Below are 19,640 nucleotides of genomic sequence, written 5' to 3'. Positions count from 1 at the left end.
CCATTCTCGATATAGTGGTGGGACCCGCACCTATAAGACAATGGGGGCATATCCTAGCGATATGCCCCTATTGTCTATGATGAGACAACCCCTTTAAAGAGCTGAACCCGGACCTATCCCCATCTTCACCCCTTTTTTAGGAGAGCCGGTGACGTATCAGGCTCTCCATGTGGAAAGCTAGGCGGAGGAGGCGGGCTTTAGTGCTGCCCTAGCCTATAAAACAGTTAGGGCAGAGCTAAAGCCCGCCCATCAGAACCGGTGACGTCACAGGAAACTTCTGGGCGGAAGCCTCCTCCTAGCAGTGTGCCAATGTAAACAAAAAGCCCTTGCCCTGCGCAATACAGCACAGGGAAGGGAGAACATCGGAGCATGAAATCAGGGGGGCTGCCTGGGTGAAGATGGAGACATTTACGGGGTCAGCTCTGAACCCGGACAACCCCTTTAAAGGGACGGTCCCATGAGGATAGTCCCGGAGTGAACGGTGTGACGGTCATGCATGCGCGCTGCCGCTCCATTCATCTCTATGGGACAACCATTGTCTAGGGGTCTCCACCTATCAGGAGAACAGGGGCAGGCCGCCATCATTCTAGAATGGTCACCCACAACAGTGTCGGACTGGGGTGCCTAGGGCCCACCAGTAAAATTTATTTTGAGGGCCCACCGTATGGATACATTCAAATATTAACTTCACACACAGCAGCAAGATGCTAACAGATAATTCAATATGTGGGGGTCCCTGCATGGAGAAGGTAGGTTCTGGGGAGAAGAAGACACTGGCTAGCTTTCCTCTATACCTAAAAGTCATCTCAGCTCTGATCGTGTCTATAATAATAAGGCTACTTTCACACTTGCGCTTGATCGGATCCGTTCTGAACGAATACGATCATATTAATGCAGACGGAGACTCCGTTCAGTACGGATCCGTCTGCATTAATAACTTAGAAAAATTTCTAAGTGCGAAAGTAGCCTGAGCGGATCCGTTCAGACTTTCAATGTAAAGTCAATGGGGGACGGATCCGCTTGAAGATTGAGCCATATGGTGTCATCTTCAAGCGGATCCGTTCCCATTGACTTACATTGTAAGTCTGGACGGATCCGCACGCCTCCGCACGGCCAGGCGGACACCCGAACGCTGCAAGCAGCGTTCAGCTGTCCGCCTGGCCGTGCGGAGGCGAGCGGAGCGGAGGCTGAACGCCGCCAGACTGATGCAGTCTGAGCGGATCCGCATCCATTCAGACTGCATCAGGGCTGGACGGAAGCGTTCTGCTCCGCTCGTGAGCCCCTTCAAACGGAGCTCACGAGCGGACAGCAGAACGCTAGTGTGAAAGTAGCCTTAACTGGGGAGATTCTTAGCTTTTTTTTATATGAACATAAGCTGGTTGAGGTGCTGTACATTGAATATATGTATGTAGTGCAGTAAATCTACTGTGTTGTGTGCCACTTGTGCAGGGGGGTAAAAGACTAGGGGCCCACCTTGCTTAGGGGCCCACCGGGGGATTCCCCTGTTCCCCTGTGGGCCAGTCCGAGCCTGACCCACAAGGAGGGTTTGGGGCTCTTTCACATTAATCAGCACAGAATATGGTAACTACTTATCTATTATAATTACATTCTAAAAATGGAGGACTAGAGAGCCATTTCTGTCAGAGCAGAAAACGCAGCGCCCTCCTGCAGGGAATAAGGCGCCAACAAAAGCCGCAGCCCTGACTCTCTGAGAGGATTCCCCTGCGTCACCAGCGAGGGGCTAGGGCTCCAGTCACACACAGGCTGCCTCCTCCGGCAGGGATTCCTCACCTCACAGCTGTGTCAGGGGGAGAGGCCGCACAGAGGGTGTGAGCTGCTCCCTGGAGCCGCTCCAGCCTCTGACTAACCTGCGTTAATCCCCCCCCCCTCACTACATGTAGCCATTCTTCTTAGTTACTTTGCTGAAGTTTCACTTCCTGGCAGCAACATATTATTACTCGTCTTCGCCGCCCCCTCCGTCTTCTGCCCGCTTCTGGGCTTTTTATCTTTCTTTTGTTTTGTTGCCACATCCTGCCTGAAGAGGAGAAGAAACCAGACAGGAGATAAGGCGGCCACCACTGAGGAGCGCCAGGTGAGCCCTGGGTGACGGGGACCTGGGGGTTTTGGCCTAAAAACTGCCTTTCTGTGCCAGGATAATGCATCTAATCGTACCCTGATGGCAGACATGGAGCTGCTGGTCACCAGTGGTCGGGGGATGGAGACTGAGCTCTCTGTACAAGCTGGGGAGTACTTCTAATGTCAGGCATGGAACTACAAGGACCAGCATGTCCTGTGTGTTAGAGCTTGGTGCTGCAGAGTCAGCAGAGTGGGGTTTGCAGCGGTGATGTCTGAGCTGTGGAGGTTCACATGGAATGGCAATTGTTTAAAAACTGGCATGTGAAAGGTTAATGATCTGATGAGTGACCAGTACATGCACATAGTCCACTGGTAATGAATGGTGCGACCAGTACATGCAGATCGTCCACTGGCAATGAATGCATCGTGACCAGTACATGCAGATCGTCCACTGGTAATGAATGCATCGTGACCAGTACATGCAGATCGTCCACTGGTAATGAATGCATCGTGACCAGTACATGCAGATCGTCCACTGGCAATGAATGCATTGTGACCAGTACATGCAGATCGTCCACTGGTAATAAATGCATCGTGACCAGTACATGCAGATAAAGCACTGGTAATGAATGCATCGTGACCAGTACATGAAGATAGTCTACTGGTAATGAATGGTGTGACCAGTACATGCAGATAGTCCACTGGCAATGAATTCATCGTGACCAGTACATGCAGATAGTCTACTGGTAATGAATGGTGTGACCAGTACATGCACATAGTCCACTGGTAATGAATGGTGCGACCAGTACATGCAGATCGTCCACTGGTAATAAATGCATCGTGACCAGTACATGCAGATAAAGCACTGGTAATGAATGCATCGTGACCAGTACATGAAGATAGTCTACTGGTAATGAATAGTGTGACCAGTACATGCAGATAGTCTACTGGTAATGAATGGTGTGACCAGTACATGCAGATAGTCTACTGGCAATTAATTCATCGTGACCAGTACATGCACATAGTCCACTGGTAATGAATGGTGTGACCAGTACATGCAGACAGTCCACTGGTAATGAATGCATCGTGACCAGTACATGAAGATAGTCTACTGGTAATGAATGGTGTGACCAGTACATGCACATAGTCCACTGGTAATGAATGCATCGTGACCAGTACATGCAGACAGTCCACTGGTAATGAATGCAACGTGACCAGTACATGGACATAGTCTACTGGTAATAAATGCATCGTGACCAGTACATGCACATAGTCCACTGGTAATGAATGCATCGTGACCAGTACATGAATATAGTCTACTGGTAATGAATGGTGTGACCAGTACATGGACATAGTCCACTGGTAATGAATGCATTGTGACCAGTACATGCAGATAGTCCACTGGCAATGAATGCATTGTGACCAGTACATGCAGATAGTCCACTGGCAATGAATGCATTGTGACCAGTACATGCAGATAGTCCACTGGCAATGAATGCATTGTGACCAGTACATGCAGATAGTCCACTGGCAATGAATGCATCGTGACCAGTACATGGACATAGTCCACTGGTAATGAATGCATTGTGACCAGTACATGCAGATAGTCCACTGGCAATGAATGCATTGTGACCAGTACATGCAGATAGTCCACTGGCAATGAATGCATTGTGACCAGTACATGCAGATAGTCCACTGGCAATGAATGCATTGTGACCAGTACATGCAGATAGTCCACTGGCAATGAATGCATCGTGACCAGTACATGGACATAGTCCACTGGTAATGAATGGTGTGACCAGTACATGCAGATAGTCCACTGGCAATGAATGCATCGTGACCAGTACATGGACATAGTCCACTGGTAATGAATGGTGTGACCAGTACATGCACATAGTCCACTGGTAATGAATCCATCGTGACCAGTACATGCAGATAGTCCACTGGTAATGAATGGTGTGACCAGTACATGCACATAGTCCACTGGTAATGAATGGTGTGACCAGTACATGCAGATAGTCCACTGGTAATGAATGCATCGTGACCAGTACATGCAGATAGTCCACTGGCAATGAATGCATCGTGACCAGTACATGCACATACTCCACTGGTAATGAATGGTGTGACCAGTACATGCAGACAGTCCACTGGTAATGAATGCATTGTGACCAGTACATGCAGATAGTCCACTGGCAATGAATGCATCGTGACCAGTACATGGACATAGTCCACTGGTAATGAATGGTGTGACCAGTACATGCAGATAGTCTACTGGTAATGGATGGTGTGACCAGTACATGCACATACTCCACTGGTAATGAATGGTGTGACCAGTACATGCACATAGTCCACTGGTAATGAATGCATCGTGACCAGTACATGAAGATAGTCTACTGGTAATGAATGATGTGACCAGTACATGCAGATAGTCTACTGGTAATGAATGCATCGTGACCAGTACATGCAGATAGTCCACTGGTAATGAATGGTGTGACCAGTACATGCAGACAGTCCACTGGTTTCCACGCAACAACAACAAAAAACTTTTCATCTGCTACTGGGCAAAAACCAATTGTCCTATACTAAATCGAGTGTGCGGATTACAAATCCGAAGTCAGAATTGTTGTAACACGTCACATAATTTTGCTATGCATAAGTATGCCTAAATGAATTAAGCACTTGGAAAGCATTGAATAATTATGACGAGTTTTACTCCAACAATTACCTGATCTACATCAAAGTTTGTGTAGTAAACAGTGTATGAAAATGTAATGGAATAACAAAATTTCAAAAAGTCTAGTTTTTCAGTTTAAAAGTCTTACTTGAGCAAGGCCCAGTACTGCTAGAAGTCCTTCAGGCATCTGCTTTTGCGTTTGTGAACGGTCAAATTTTCCCGTTGCAAACACCAGCAGTAGTCTCCCATCATGTTGGGATTCCAGCGGCCTTGATACCTGTTCTCCAGTGTAGAAATATCTTTATGGAACCGCTCTCCATGTTCGTCACTTACGTGCCCCAAATTGGGTGGGAAAAAGTCAAGATGGGAATGTAAGAAATGCACTTTCAATGACATTCGGCAGCCAAGTTGTTCATGTGCTGTAAGCATGTTGCCTACTAATTCAGCATAGTTTGCAGCTCATCTGTTCCCAAGGAAGTTCTGCACTACTAGCAAATGCATCCCAAGCTGCAGGACGCACTCGCTTTGTCAGATTCTTGCGCTGATCATAAGTAGTGTATTTGCCACATATGTAGCAGAAATTATCTGGATCCTTAACACATTTGCGTTTATCCATCTTAAGTTTCAAAACTGATAGCACTATAACAGATCACTTTATCAAAATCTGTCCAGCTTACTGCTGACATCAGCCTGAGTGCGTCAAAACAGGTCTGGACATGTCCATTGGAATATCTCCAATATAATGCATTAATATTATAACTGAATAGGCTTTGCATGTAAAACTTAACCCTATAAGGACCTTCGCCATACATGTACGGAGGAAGTCCGGTCTCCAAACATGGCGCCCGCTCGCACGCACGTAACAGCGGGCGCCATAGCCGCCGGGTTTCTGCCATTTTAAATAGCAGAGACCCACTGCACATGTATGCGATCAGCCATAAGGCTGATCGTATACGTTTTCCCTTTCAGATGCCGTGGTCATATGCTCAGTCCGGACTTCCGCTCCGGTAACAGCGTTCCCCGGCTCAGATCGGGGAACCTGTTACATTGATCTAATAGGCTGAAGCCTCAAGCAGGCTTCGGTGCCTATTAGATGACTATACCAATACAGGCCACTAGGTGGCAGCATTATATTGGTATAGTGCAAATGAAGTGTTCAATGGTGTCTATATAGACATCAATGAACACAATAGGCAATCTAATGATTGCCAGTTATTGTTCACCCCAGATGACTTAAAAAAAGTAAAAAAAAAAAAAAAGTTCTAATCACCCCCCTTTCTTTAAAATAAAAATACTTAAACAATAAAAATAATAAACATCATGGTAATGAATGGTGTGACCAGTACATGCAGATCGTCCACTGGTAATGAATGGTGTGACCAGATTGACACATGGAATGATTCCAGTTACAATCTGGTTATTAATTGGAGCTGTTGATGGAGTGAACCATAAATGACTAGTGGTAGGCAATTAAGAGTGCCGTATTTGTGTGAGGGGAGGCGGGGCGTTCACTATTTAAACCTGGCCCTCCTCCCCCCACTTGTCGGTTCGAACTATTTCGAATCGGCTTGTGGGTTGGTGCCAGAGAAGGGCATGCGTCACTGGAGGATCGGGGGATCGGCTGCGTCGAGCTCGTCGCTGCGGTGATTAGGTAGGCAGGGTGGCTTGCACACCCGTCTCGCTATGTATAACATGTGGGGCTGCCGAGCGTGCCGCCGGTCCCCAGCTGCGCTGGAGACTGCCCGCACTCCCGATCGCTTCCGGCACCCCGAGACAGGCACCCCGATCCGCTCCAGGCCCTGCGCTAAGCACCCCCGCTCCCACATGCAGCGTCCCCCAGGCAGGCACCCCTCACCTGTGGCTCAGCAGCGACGGGTCACGACGTCCGCTCGCATACCCTGAGCATCGGTCACGCCGGCCGTCGGCTCCACGACGCAGCGTTATATATCACTCACTCCCATATCAGAACGTTCCGCCGTAGAGGAAAATGCCGTTCGCTCACACAGGGGTCTATTCATTAGCTGCAATCAGTAAGCGGAGGTCCAGCTGCAGGATCAGGGGACGGAAGCCGAAACCTATAGGCGATTAATACGCCGCGGCTTTCCCTGTACAAATAGTCGATAGCGGTGGGCACGGGATGCAATGTTCCACATGGCGGAGCGCAAATCCCTCGCAGCCGCTCCTGATGCACGTTCTCCTGGTATTTACAATTAGCGAGGCTGTGAAGGTGGACATGCTTATTCATGTCTAGGAATCCGCTGCAGAATAAACTCGTCTTCTTTACTGCGCCAAACTCAGGCAAGACGAGATAAGCAGATACTCAGACATGTGCACTGTATAACAAGTTAGGATTTCAATGGTTAATTCTAACCTAGAAGGGAATCATTGGCTTGCTGCGCTCCAGCAGGTCCTGGCTTGAGAGAGGGCGGGGGATGGTCGACACCTACAGGCCCATACTGGTACTGCAGTCTTGGTGCAGGGCTCCTCTGCTCAGGCACAGTGGCTAGGTACTAAGGCAGGAGTAAAAAAAAAAAAAAAAAATTAAATAAAATTTGGAATATGTTCAAGGATCAAATATAAAGAGGGCTTCAAGGAGGGGGGCTGGCCACGTCACTTTGCGCACGCAGCCGGGCCGCCCGTAAGCCCATACGGTCAGTCAGGGGGTTGGTTCGGGCGCAGTTACAATAATCCGGTGGTTAGCTAGGGAGCGGTGGCATGAGTGAAGTGTCGCCCAGCTGGCGTGCGCTCACTCACACGTCTGTCCTTGGTTATTCAGGTTCACAGGTGGTGGGCTAACTTACGATACTGTGGGGTTCGTGGCTGTCATGGCCGCCAGGTGAGTCAGGGGTGGTGCATGCGGGGGCCAACCCCCTCTTTTCTCCTGCATAGGCTTGGGGGACGGTGGACTATTATGTCCAGGCCTCTGGCGCATCTCTTACAGGGTGGCGCCTACAGTCGTGGCCTTTGGTGGGGGGGAAAAGAAAAAAATAAATAAAAAATTATAATAATGGTATAGATAGGAATGTTGCTTCGCCAGGTCTGTCACGACTACAGACTCCTTATAAAGCCCTGCCACGACTGCAGGCATCAGTCTGTCACGACTACAGACCCGCTCTAAAGCCCTGCCACGACTGCAGGCAACAGTCTGTCACGACTACAGACCCGTTATAAAGCCCTGCCACGACTGCAGGCATCAGTCTGTCACGACTACAGACTCGTTATAAAGTCCTGCCACGACTGCAGGCATCAGTCTGTCACGACTACAGACCCGTTATAAAGCCCTGCCACGACTGCAGGCATCAGTCTGTCACGACTACAGACTCGTTATAAAGTCCTGCCACGACTGCAGGCATCAGTCTGTCACGACTACAGACCCGCTCTAAAGCCCTGCCACGACTGCAGGCACAAATCCGTTACGACTGCAGACTCATTATTAAGACCGGCCACGACTGCAGGCATTAGTCTCATGTCAACAGACTCATGAGGTAATACTACCACGTCTACAGGCGATGGTCCGTTACCGCTACTCTCGATGTAGGGTCCCCTCACGACTATAGGGGCTAGTCGGTCACATCCACAGACTCGGTCGCACTCCCGTTAACTACAGGCACTGGGTGGGCATCTACGGGTAGTTGCGTCACGACTACGCACGTGGGTCAGCCACGGCCTGGGAGGTCAGCCTTCACGGTCACAGGTAGGTCCAGTTAGGCTTCAGTCTCCCAGCGGGTTCTAGTCACAATAACCAGCCCCTAGGTGAGGGGGGGCACTCCCGCACCGGCGCACAATGGCAGGGAGCTGTGCGGCTCCTCACGCGGCACACGGTTCAAACCAGCGGGGGCCGGGGCCCACGGTAAAGGAAGGGCTCCCTCTGATCCGGTGCACATTGCCAGGGAGTGGCGCTGCTCCCCACGCGGTACGAGTGTCCAGCCGGCGGTGGGTCGGCCCTCCCGCACTGGTGCATTCTGCCAGGGAGCAGCGTGAGCTCCCCACGCGGCTGGGGGGTAAGGCTCCTCATCTTCAATAAAGTCTGGCACGGGCCGCCGTGCCGTTAGGTAGGCAGGGATCAGGGGAAGGAGTACTAGGCTCGGTCAGGGGGAGCAGATCATAGGCGGTGGCTGGCTTCCTGCTGCCGGCCGTACATTAGGTTCCAAGGGGGTTATTTAGGCACAAGATGTTAGTTAGTCCGTGCAGGTGATCTGCGTTATACCATGCTCTTCATGCTCGTATTTAGAGCTGTGCCCATACGGGAGCTGCTTAAGTGGTTGATAGTGAAAAAAAAAAAAAAAAAAAAAATATGTATATATATATATAAAAAAAAAAAATTATATATACATTTTTGAGTCTCTCACGCATGGCTTCTCCGTGTTAGTTTTACACATACAGATCTGCCATTAGAGTCTCTCACGCATGGCTTCTCCGTGTGAGTTTTACACATATGACTCCGCCATTAGTCTCTCACGCATGGCTTCTCCGTTTTAGGTTTACACATATGACTCCGCCATTAGAGTCTCTCACGCATGGCTTCTCCGTTTTAGGTTTACACATATGACTCCGCCATTAGTCTCTCACGCATGGCTGCTCCGTTTTAGGTTTACACATATGACTCCGCCATTAGTCTCTCACGCATGGCTGCTCCGTTTTAGGTTTACACATATGACTCCGCCATTAGAGTCTCTCACGCATGGCTTCTCCGTTTTAGGTTACACATTTGACTCCGCCATCTGAGTCTCTCATGCATGACTTCTCCGTTTAGGTTCACACATATGTCTCCCCCATTAGAGTCTCACGCATGGCTCCGCCATTAGAGTCTCTCACGCATGGCTGCTCCGTTTTAGGTTACACATATGTCTCCGCCATTAGAGTCTCACGCATGGCTGCTCCGTTTTAGGTTACACATATGACTCCGCCATTAGAGTCTCTCACGCATGGCTTCTCCGTTTAGGTTCACACATATGTCTCCGCCATTAGAGTCTCTCACGCATGGCTTCCCCGTTTTAGGTTACACATATGACTCCGCCATTAGAGTCTCTCACGCATGGCTTCTCCGTTTTAGGTTTACACATAGGACTCCGCCATTAGAGTCTCTCACGCATGGCTTCACCGTTTTAGGTTACACATATGACTCCGCCATTAGAGTCTCTCACGCATGGTTTCTCCGTTTTAGGTTACACATATGACTCCGCCATCTGAGTCTCTCACGCATGGCTTCTCCGTTTTAGTTTTACACATATGACTCCGCCATTAGAGTCCCTCACGCAGAGCTTCTCCGTTTTAGTTTTACACATATGACTCCGCCATTAGAGTCTCTCACGCATGGCTTCTCCGTTTTAGGTTTACACATATGACTCCGCCATTAGAGTCTCTCACGCATGGCTTCTCCGTTTTAGGTTTACACATAGGACTCCGCCATTAGAGTCTCTCACGCATGGCTTCTCCGTTTTAGGTTACACATATGACTCCGCCATTAGAGTCTCTCACGCATGGTTTCTCCGTTTTAGGTTTACACATATGACTCCGCCATCTGAGTCTCTCACGCATGGCTTCTCCGTTTTAGGTTACACATATGACTCCGCCATCTGAGTCTCTCACGCATGGCTTCTCCGTTTTAGTTTTACACATATGACTCCGCCATTAGAGTCCCTCACGCAGAGCTTCTCCGTTTTAGTTTTACACATATGACTCCGCCATTAGAGTCTCTCACGCATGGAGATTAAGAAAAAAAAAAAGAATAATTTCCTCACCAGGCCCAGCTGCGCTGGGACTAGTCTCCCATCTCACCATAGCTAAGAGACTGATGGCCAATTCCTTGGCCAGTAATACTCTGAGGGCTTACAAGACGGCTTGGCACCTGTTTCAGAGATATGAGAACACCTACCCGGCCGCTGGCCGGGGACCTATCACTCACCTATTGGGCTTCGTCTGGGTTTTGCCACTCTCAATTAAACCTGTCCTATAGCATTGTTAACTATACATGGCAGGTATTCAGCACCATTGGTGCAGGCTACATCCGGACCTACCGTCACTCTTCTCCGCCCACCCGATCAAAGCGGCGTTGAAGGGTTTGCGCAAGATGTCTGTTGTGAAACGACATGGGCGTCAGCCATTTACCGGTAGCTTGTTCAGGCCGTGACAGGCGAACTGCAGGGGCAAACCGTTCGGGCCGCAGGTTAGCGCTCTGGTAGAAACAGCCTTGTACCTGGCCTTCCATAGATTCCTCAGGTCAGGCGAGCTCATGGGCACCAATACGCTGGCTGGGTGCCTGCGGAAAGGTCAGCTCATCCGGCGCGTGTCCATCTATGTCCTCACCTTGGCCTCGTCCAAGACGTCACGGCCGGGGGAATCAGTGGCGGTCAGATACTTTCCCACGGACAGCAGATGGTGTCCGGTGCAGGCCTTGAAGGCTTGGCTGCGTAGTATTTAGTCCAAGCGGCATGTTCTCCCGTACTCGAACTAGGCAATGCCCGGCTAACCACCGCGGCCTTTCTTACGTACTTTCAGGTTAGTTGACAGGTCCAGGGGTCGGTCCTCGCTGGATCACAGGACATTCCTTCCGCATGGGCGCGGCAGCGGCGGCGTCCATGCATAAGGTGCCAGTACATGTCATCAAACGGTTGGGTCGTCGCAGTTCCGTGTGTTCCATACGTAATATCCCGGATCCTTATACGAAATATCATTGGCTTTCGAGTTTTGGTCTGTAGTTTCTGTTATCAAGTTTCTAACTCCTATGCATGGTTCTTTTGGCCCCTTTAGGCTACCCTTCGATAAGCAGTTCCGGCATAACTCTGCTGCTTCTAGGTTGGGGGGGTGGAGTATAGGCGTAGGTAGGGGACCCTCTCAGCATGAGCCGATCCGAGCACAAGTGGTAGGCAATTAAGAGTGCCGTATTTGTGTGAGGGGAGGCGGGGCGTTCACTATTTAAACCTGGCCCTCCTCCCCCCACTTGTCGGTTCGAACTATTTCAACCCACCCAGGAGCCCTCCCTTCTTTCAGGTCTCATTATTGGGGTAGCCCCCTTTAGGCTACCCTTCGATAAGCAGTTCCGGCATAACTCTGCTGCTTCTAGGTTGGGGGGGTGGAGTATAGGCGTAGGTAGGGGACCCTCTCAGCATGAGCCGATCCGAGCACAATTGGTTTATACAGAATATTGGCATATCTCAGCAGCCGCATAAAGCTGTCCACGCACCGTGAATTTACTTAAAAGTAATTGTTCATCTAAGATCAACCTTTTATTTGAACCCTATTGGGGCGTATAAACATCACAGACTGGAATCCTCCAAGTGCCTGCTTTGGAAAACTGGGTGCCACCTTGTACTCCATGGTTAACCCATTCATTTCAATGGGTTTGTGCACATGATTGTTGTTTTTTTATGCAGCATCTTCTATATTCAGTGTTTTTCACTCAGCCCTGGCCCCATAGAAGTGAATGGGGCTTATGTGAAAAATGGACAGCCTCCGGATGCAAAGCGTCCTCACTAATGGTTGGTAGGAGATGTGGATTGTTATTCTCCAGTTTTTCTTCATGCACATTAAAAACGCATGCAATCCGGACAGAAAAAACACACACACTGAACACAATCGTAGAAAAAACTGATCGACCTTGCGTGTAAAACCATTAGTTGAATAGATCCTGACACAATCCCTATCACTCATGTGAAAGACTCCTAATGGTGGCCATATATATATATATATATATATAGCTTGAGAAAGGCTCATATGTGAGCCGAAACGTCGCTTGTGCCACCTTATGGGTGAATAAATCCTTTTTTCACTGAAGATTCATCTGGAGCGCAGTCCGATTTCTTTATTCCGTATCAGTGGGTAAGCACCAGTTACCATACTCAAGCAGTGCACCCTTTCTACTTAGTTTTTTGGCTTGGTGGTGCTGCCGGTAATTTTTTTCAAATATATATATATATATTAGCTCAGTGACTGGCCGTCTAAGGCTACTTTCACACCTGCGTTCAGGTGTCCGCTCGTGCGCTCCGTTTGAAGGGGCTCACGAGCGGCCCTGAACGCAGCCGTCCGGCCCTAATGCATTCTCAATGGAGGCGGATCCACTGAGAATGCATCCGCCTGCCAGCGCTCAGCCTCCGCTCCGCTCAGTGAGTGGACACCTGAACGCTGCTTGCAGCGTTCGGGTGTCCGCCTGGTCGTGCGGAGGCGAGCGGATCCGTCCAGACTTATAATGGAAGTCAATGGGGACGGATCCGCTTGAAGATGACACCATATGGCTCAATCTTCAAGCGGATCTGTCCCCATTGACTTTCAATGTAAAGTCTGAACGGATCCGCTCAGGCTACTTTCACACTTAGAAATTTTTCTAGGTTATAATGCAGACGGATCCGTTCTGAACGGATGCAAACGTCTGCATTATAGGAGCGGATCCGTCTGATGAAACATCAGACGGACCCGCTCCGAACGCTAGTGTGAAAGTAGCCTAATATGCAAAGATGCTTTCTCCACTCTCCCCCTTATGGTAGATGTCCGGGGAAATAAGGCTTGGCATGTTGGATCTTAACATGCCCGAACCTTTTGTTTTCAGGGAGCTTGAGAGGAAGGTGCACTGGTCCTTCTTAAAGGAAATGTGTCATCAGAAAAGGACCTATTGTTTAAATCACGTTTTTATGTTTAACATACTTTTAAAGAATTTTTAATTGTTATTTTTAAATTTCCATGTCAATATCTATATTTGAACAAAAACCATAAAATCCTGCAGTTGTCGCAGTGGCCACTAAGCCTAATAATTGGAACCACTTCTTGGTATATACAGATCACTGTACTGCAGTTACCTGCTTATCTGTCATCCTAATCCTGCCTGTAATGCTATCACCTATGTGTATAGATAAGACAGGATCGATCATACACAATAGATGATTAGCAAAGCTCATCTGTTCTTTCCTTGTACAATGTCTTCTGCACAGGTTACAGAGCATGCCTAGAAGACTCTCCCATAGAAGTCAGTGAGGTCCCCACCAGACCATAGTGTCTATGGCCCATATGGCTGCCGTAGAGCAATTTTCTTAATTCTTTGTAAATGTTGATAACTGGGTTGTGCAACAATTTTTATTGATGACCTATCCTCCTATCTGATTGGCGAGAGTCTGACACCCTGCATCCCGCCGATCAGCTGTTTGAGAAGGAGGCGACGCTTCATGCGCGCGCCGCTTCCTCTTGTTTACACTGCACTTCGTCTCATCAGTGCAGTGTAATGACGAGTACTTGTTTCCTTCACTTGAATGGAGCAAGTACTTGTAATTACACTACGCTGCCGCTCCACAGCTAATCAGCAGAGGTGCCAGGCGCCGGACCCCCGCCGATCAGATATTGATGACCTGTTCTGAGGATAGGTCATCAATATAAATCGCAACAGCTCAGGCAAGATGGCCGCCCCCATAATCATGTTCGGAAAACAGAATAATTATTTTTTTTTATTAAGAAAATAAAAACAGATTTGAAAAAAAGGAGATGTGTTATTAACTCATGTCAACTGGCAGTGAAATAATTTTGGTGACACATTTGCTTTAAGGAGACCAGCTGTGTATGGAGACTTAGTGGCAATTCTCCATGAAAAAATTATATACAAAGAGATATCTGGCAGAGAAAGAAAACTCGCTAACGCCACCTTTTGGAAGTGGTTTCGTAAGAGTCAAGGTCCAACCTTTTAACAAGCTTAGGAACATGACAAAGCAAAAAAGCCAAGATATTTGACTTCTGTTGTCATCTTACAAGGCTTGTAAAAAAGTTGGACTTTAAGGCCTTTTGCACACGAACGTTGTGCATCCGTTCCGTGCATCGGGGACCGCAATTTGCAGTCCCCACTGCACGGGCAACGTCCGTGTGGCGGCCGGGACGGATCGAGACCCGTTCAACTTTAAAAAATAGAACAAGTTCAGAAAGACAGAAGCACCATGGAAGCACTCCGTAGTGCTCCCATGTGGTTCCGATCCGTGCTTCCGTTCTGCATCTTTGTGATTGCGGACCCATTCAAGTGAATGGGTCCACATCCGTGATGTGAAGTGCACACATGCCGGTGCCCGTGTATTGCGGACCCATGCCTTATGCGGGCCGCAATACGGGCACGGGCACACAACGTTCGTGTGCAAGAGGCCTAACTCCCAGGGAGCCACTTGGAAAAGGTTAAAGGGGTTTTCCGACAGTTTTTTTTGTTACTGATGACCTATCCTCTAAACCTTTAAGCTAGTGAGATGGCTTTCTCTGGGAGTGAATGGGACATCATGTAATCACACCTGCTCGCCGTGTCGATGTCGACGGCGAGCAATGGAGCAAAGTCTGCTCTCACGTGGCTTTCTCTTTAACCAGCTGATCGGCGGGGGTGCTGGGTGTCGGACCCCCGCCAATCTGATATTGATGGGGGAAAAAAAGAATCTGAGATATGCACCACTTTGGTCTGTGATGCAGACCAAACCCGCCCATTAAAATCTGTGGGTCAGTGAAAATCACAGCCACAACACGGATGGCATTCACTGCAGATTGATAGGAGATGCTCTGGAAATACATTTTTTCAGCAGAGCAGCGTCTGTGGATTAGGCATGACACACGGAAGGTAAAAACGGACATACGGACCAAACACCGATCCTTTACGGACATCTTCATGGATGAAACGGGTGCTTTTTTCACAGACCTCAAACTGACACGGAAATGTGTACAAGGCCTAAGGTGTATGGCTACTAGTGTTGAGTAAAGAGAGCTTTGGATCATAGATCTGAAGTCGCTTAGGTCAATGCTTCGTTTGAATGTCGTACGGAGATCCGCCTCCACACTGCATTCAAATGTATTGGCTCCGGTGAGGCGAAATTCGTTATCACCAAAGTCTCGCGAGACTTCGGTGAATAACTTTGGTCTTCGATTTTTAAACTTGAAAACCATTTTTAAACTTGAATCCGAAGTCTGCTTCGGTACAGGGACACAAGCTGGTACTGAAGCCGAGTTCAGATTCAAGTTTTAATGGATTTCAAGTAATAAATGGCTGGTTATTCACCAAAGTCTCACACGACTTCTGGGAAAATGAATTCCACCTCACCAGAGCCCATACATTAGAATGCTGTCCAAAGACGGATCTCCATACAGCATTCAAACAAAGTTTTGACAGAAGCGACTTTGGCTCGCTTCGCTCAACCCTAATGGATATCTTGTGTGATGAAATAGTCTCAGGGGTTACACAGGGTTGGCAAAGTGTTCCTAAATTCACAAACAGCCTTGTCCAGTGTCCATAATAAAAAAAAATGATGTACCCATGATTACTTTGCTGGAGAAGATTGTTCAGGTTGTTGTAATTATCATTTTATAGGTAAGGCTGGGTTTACACATTCAGAATTTTTTTGCTGCAGTTTTTAAAGTTAAAATCGGGTTTTTGGCCATGAAGGAAGAAGGGGTCAATTACAGAGACTGGCATTTTAGGCCGCTCCTTGTTTCCCTTTTGTTCTGGCTTTGCTGGCGGAAGATGTGCCTGATTTATGACGAGGTGCACGCCTTCAGCAGTCCATGTGCCCCTGGCTGGAGTAGCTATTTCCCAGCATTTATGCATGTTTCCAGTAAATCTGTTGGGGCCAAAATCCTGGCACTGGGCTGGTCTACGGCATGTCCCCAGCGCACTTTCGATGTTCCTATGTATCAAACGTGGCACAAAAATGGGCATTCAAAATGTCACAATAAAGGGGTTGTGTGACATTTTTATTCCAATATGGCGTAAAAATGTTTGTAAACGACCCCCAATATGTATAAAGGACAGATACTGTCTTGTTTTGATTTTGTATAATCTACTCCTGGTTTTGGCTCAAAAAACGAACATGTGAACCCAACCAAATTGCAGCTTTTCTGCATAGATATACACTACTTATAACTCGCCTTTTGGTTTCCCATTTTTCAGTCGGTGTAAATGCATTGCAGTGTATTGTATTCGCATGGTGTCCCTCTACGTCTTTTTAGAGGCAGTCCTTGCTGTGAAAACTGCAGCGTCCAGATGTTGGGAAATAGTAAAGTATAAAATACCATACAAACATTGAGTTATTGTCTGGCATTTCCTGGTGTTTTTTTTTTTTTTTTTGTCTCTTGGAGTTTTCTTTTCAGATTGAGGCATGCCCTGGGTGTGACAACCAAAAAATGTTGTGTGACTAGGAACGTGCTACCCAGGCATGGGATTCAGCCAGTTCTCTCAGGTTCTCCAGATCCAGTTGTTAAAGTTACAGCGGCAGCTGGAGATGAGCGCTTGCATTCCATAGTTTAGCTCCTTAGGCTTTTTAAAAGTTGGGTGGTGTGTGTGTAGTGCAAATATAGTGTATTTATGTATGTGTACCATGTTTATGGTGTGTTGCATATATATATATATGGTGTATGTATAGGTAAACATGTGTCATGATGCTGCGTGTCCGCCGTTGAGTATGGAACCTGTTGTTAAAAATTGGCAGCACACTTACGGGCATCCGGTAAATTGGGCATGCTCAACCTGCGGCCCTCCAGCTGTTGCAAAACTACAACTCCCAGCATGCCCAAACAGCCTACAGCAGGTCATTTTGGGAGTTGTAGTTTTACAAAAGCTGTAGGGCCGCAGGTTGAACATTCCTGCTGTAAATAATCTGTAGGGTGTCTGTCGTAATCAGCCTCGCTGAACAGTCCCTGTCAGATTACTTAAAGGAATGTATTTCATAACCTGCTCATAAACAGATTTGTCGTCACCTGTTTCTACTTGCAAGTCCTCAGCAGACTGTCATATTTGAAGCATTCAGTACTCTTGTCGTTTTATTTATTTTAGGCCACTTGCTCACCTTTCAGAAAACATGCAGTTTTTCTGCGCGGAATCCCGTGTGGAAAAACTGCGGCGTAATCCAGTACCAGCAAAGCGTGTGAGATTAAATAAATGTACACTTTGCTTTTGCTTTTCGTGCAGAAATTAACTGCCGTGCGGATTTTGAACTGCCGGTCAGTTCTTTGTGCGGTTCTCTTTTGCGGATTTCCCCCTTTGCAAAGAGTGAGATCTGCAGCAAATCCGCAACAAAAACCCTAAATAAAACATGCGGAATTTGGTGCAGAAATGCTCAGGAACCGACACGGAAATGGAGTTTCTGTTTGTAAACCTGCTTCCGTGTGCATGTATCCGTACGATACTTTCACACATAAGGCTTCTTGTGGCGTTTTTCTGCACTGTCACCATTTTTGTGGCATGTTTTGTGTCTCTGTTTTTTGGTGCATATTGGGTTGGAAAAACATTGGCCCAGATTTACTGATGTATGTGCCAAAAATCGGTCTTAAAAATTGTCACAGTTTGGCACAGCGAGTGTTTTTACACTTTTCTTTTCTAAAATGCTTGGCAAGGGACAGAATTTCATGGGAAAGAGGTGGCGCTAAGATGGGCCATTTTCTGCCAAAACTGTGCCACAATTGTAGCATAAAGATCTGTTTCAAAGTAAGCCAACCAAAGTGTCTATCCCTGCACCGCATTTATCATCCAATCTGAGCCCCTGTGATAAATCTGGTGCAGGGCTAGACAGCCAGTTTAAGCTTCCGCCACCTTTACGATTAATAAATCTGGGGGCCACTGTTACAGGGGGAGATTTATGTTCCCATACACCAGTCTTGATCGCCTGTGCACTGCGGTAAGGTGCTCCTAATTTATTAAGAGGCAGATTAGGTGCATCTCTGGCACTCTGTGCACTAGAAACTCAAATCTATACCTGCTAGACCTAAATGACGCCAGCGGGCCGCAGAGGCTATGCCCTCTCCTGCTAAGCCCAGCCCTTTTTCTTGTTCCTTTAAAAAAAGTGTTGTAGTTCTAAAATTTGGGCAAATATGGTTGGTGTGTGCCATAATTTGCAACTTTTTAAAACCAGAAAAGTAACTTTAAAGCATTAATAAATCTCCCCAATAGTTTGACCCAGAGATTACTTCAGCCATATTTGTAGTTAAAGTGGTTGTGCAGTGATTTATATTGATGACATAGCCTCAGGATAAGTCGTCAATATCTGATCAGCGGGGGTCCGATACAAGGCACCACTGCCGATCAGCTGTTTGACGAGGAGGCAGCGCTCCATGCGAGCGCCGCTTCCTGGTCTTTACACTATGTGTTGTCTCCTGGTGAGCGGCGGTGTAGTGCCATTACACGTACTCGCTCCATACAAGTGAATAGAGCAAATACTTGTCATTAGACCGGGCTTGCCAGACGGGCATGGTAATGAACAGGAAGCGGCGCTCGCATGGAGCGCCACCTCCTCTTCAAACAGCTGATTGACGGGGGTGCCGTGTATCAGACCCCCGCCAATCAGATACTGATGACCTATCCTGAGAATAAGTCCTCAATATAAATCGCTGCACAGCCCATTTAAGAAGGAATTTTTTTTTTATCCTAAATATCCAAAATTTATCCTAAGAATTTTTTATTTATTTTTTTCTGCTTTCTTCTGAATCAACACGGTCAGAGTATAGGTCGAACTTAATTGACCTGTGTATCTTTCAACCTTATCTATTATGTTGCTGTTATGTAAACAAGATAGTTTCCATTCACTGATAGCAACAGAGATTTTTAAAATGAAACGTATCATATTTAGAACATCACAGAACTCTTCTTCACACTTGGATCTGGTTAAAAGAATTTGCTCCATGTTCAGATAACTTCCTCGCTGCCCCTTTTACAAGGATGCCGGCATTCAACATTGTCCAAGTGATATATCAGGAACATGACCTTGTGCCAGTTTCCCAGGCTGGCTGCATTGCTCGCCCTGGCACTGGTCCTTCATCAGAGCATGCAGCGCACTGACCCTAATTGTGTTGTGCAGTCACTGTCACTTTCATATCTCGGCTGTCAGTATTTTCAGTGCTTTATGTGCATGAACACACTGATGGAGTAGAGCAAGTTCCCGGTGTTTTAATAAATGTCTCG

General features: G+C 47.6%; 1 protein-coding gene across 1 annotated transcript in view; it reads left to right on the top strand.

The window, feature by feature from the left end:
* Positions 1–1,804: 1,804 nt before the first annotated feature.
* The window catches only part of DGKA (diacylglycerol kinase alpha), a 209,628-nt gene continuing 191,792 nt past the window's right edge, over positions 1,805–19,640 (top strand). The window contains exon 1 of the mRNA XM_040425594.1: positions 1,805–2,092. The gene's annotated coding sequence lies outside the window, so the exon portion shown is untranslated. The remainder of the gene's footprint in view (positions 2,093–19,640) is intronic.

This window comes from Bufo bufo, chromosome 3 (assembly GCF_905171765.1).
Source record: "Bufo bufo chromosome 3, aBufBuf1.1, whole genome shotgun sequence".
NCBI lineage: Eukaryota > Metazoa > Chordata > Amphibia > Anura > Bufonidae > Bufo > Bufo bufo.
Note: the sequence above shows the minus strand (reverse complement) of the source record. Positions and strands in the feature narration are given on the sequence as shown.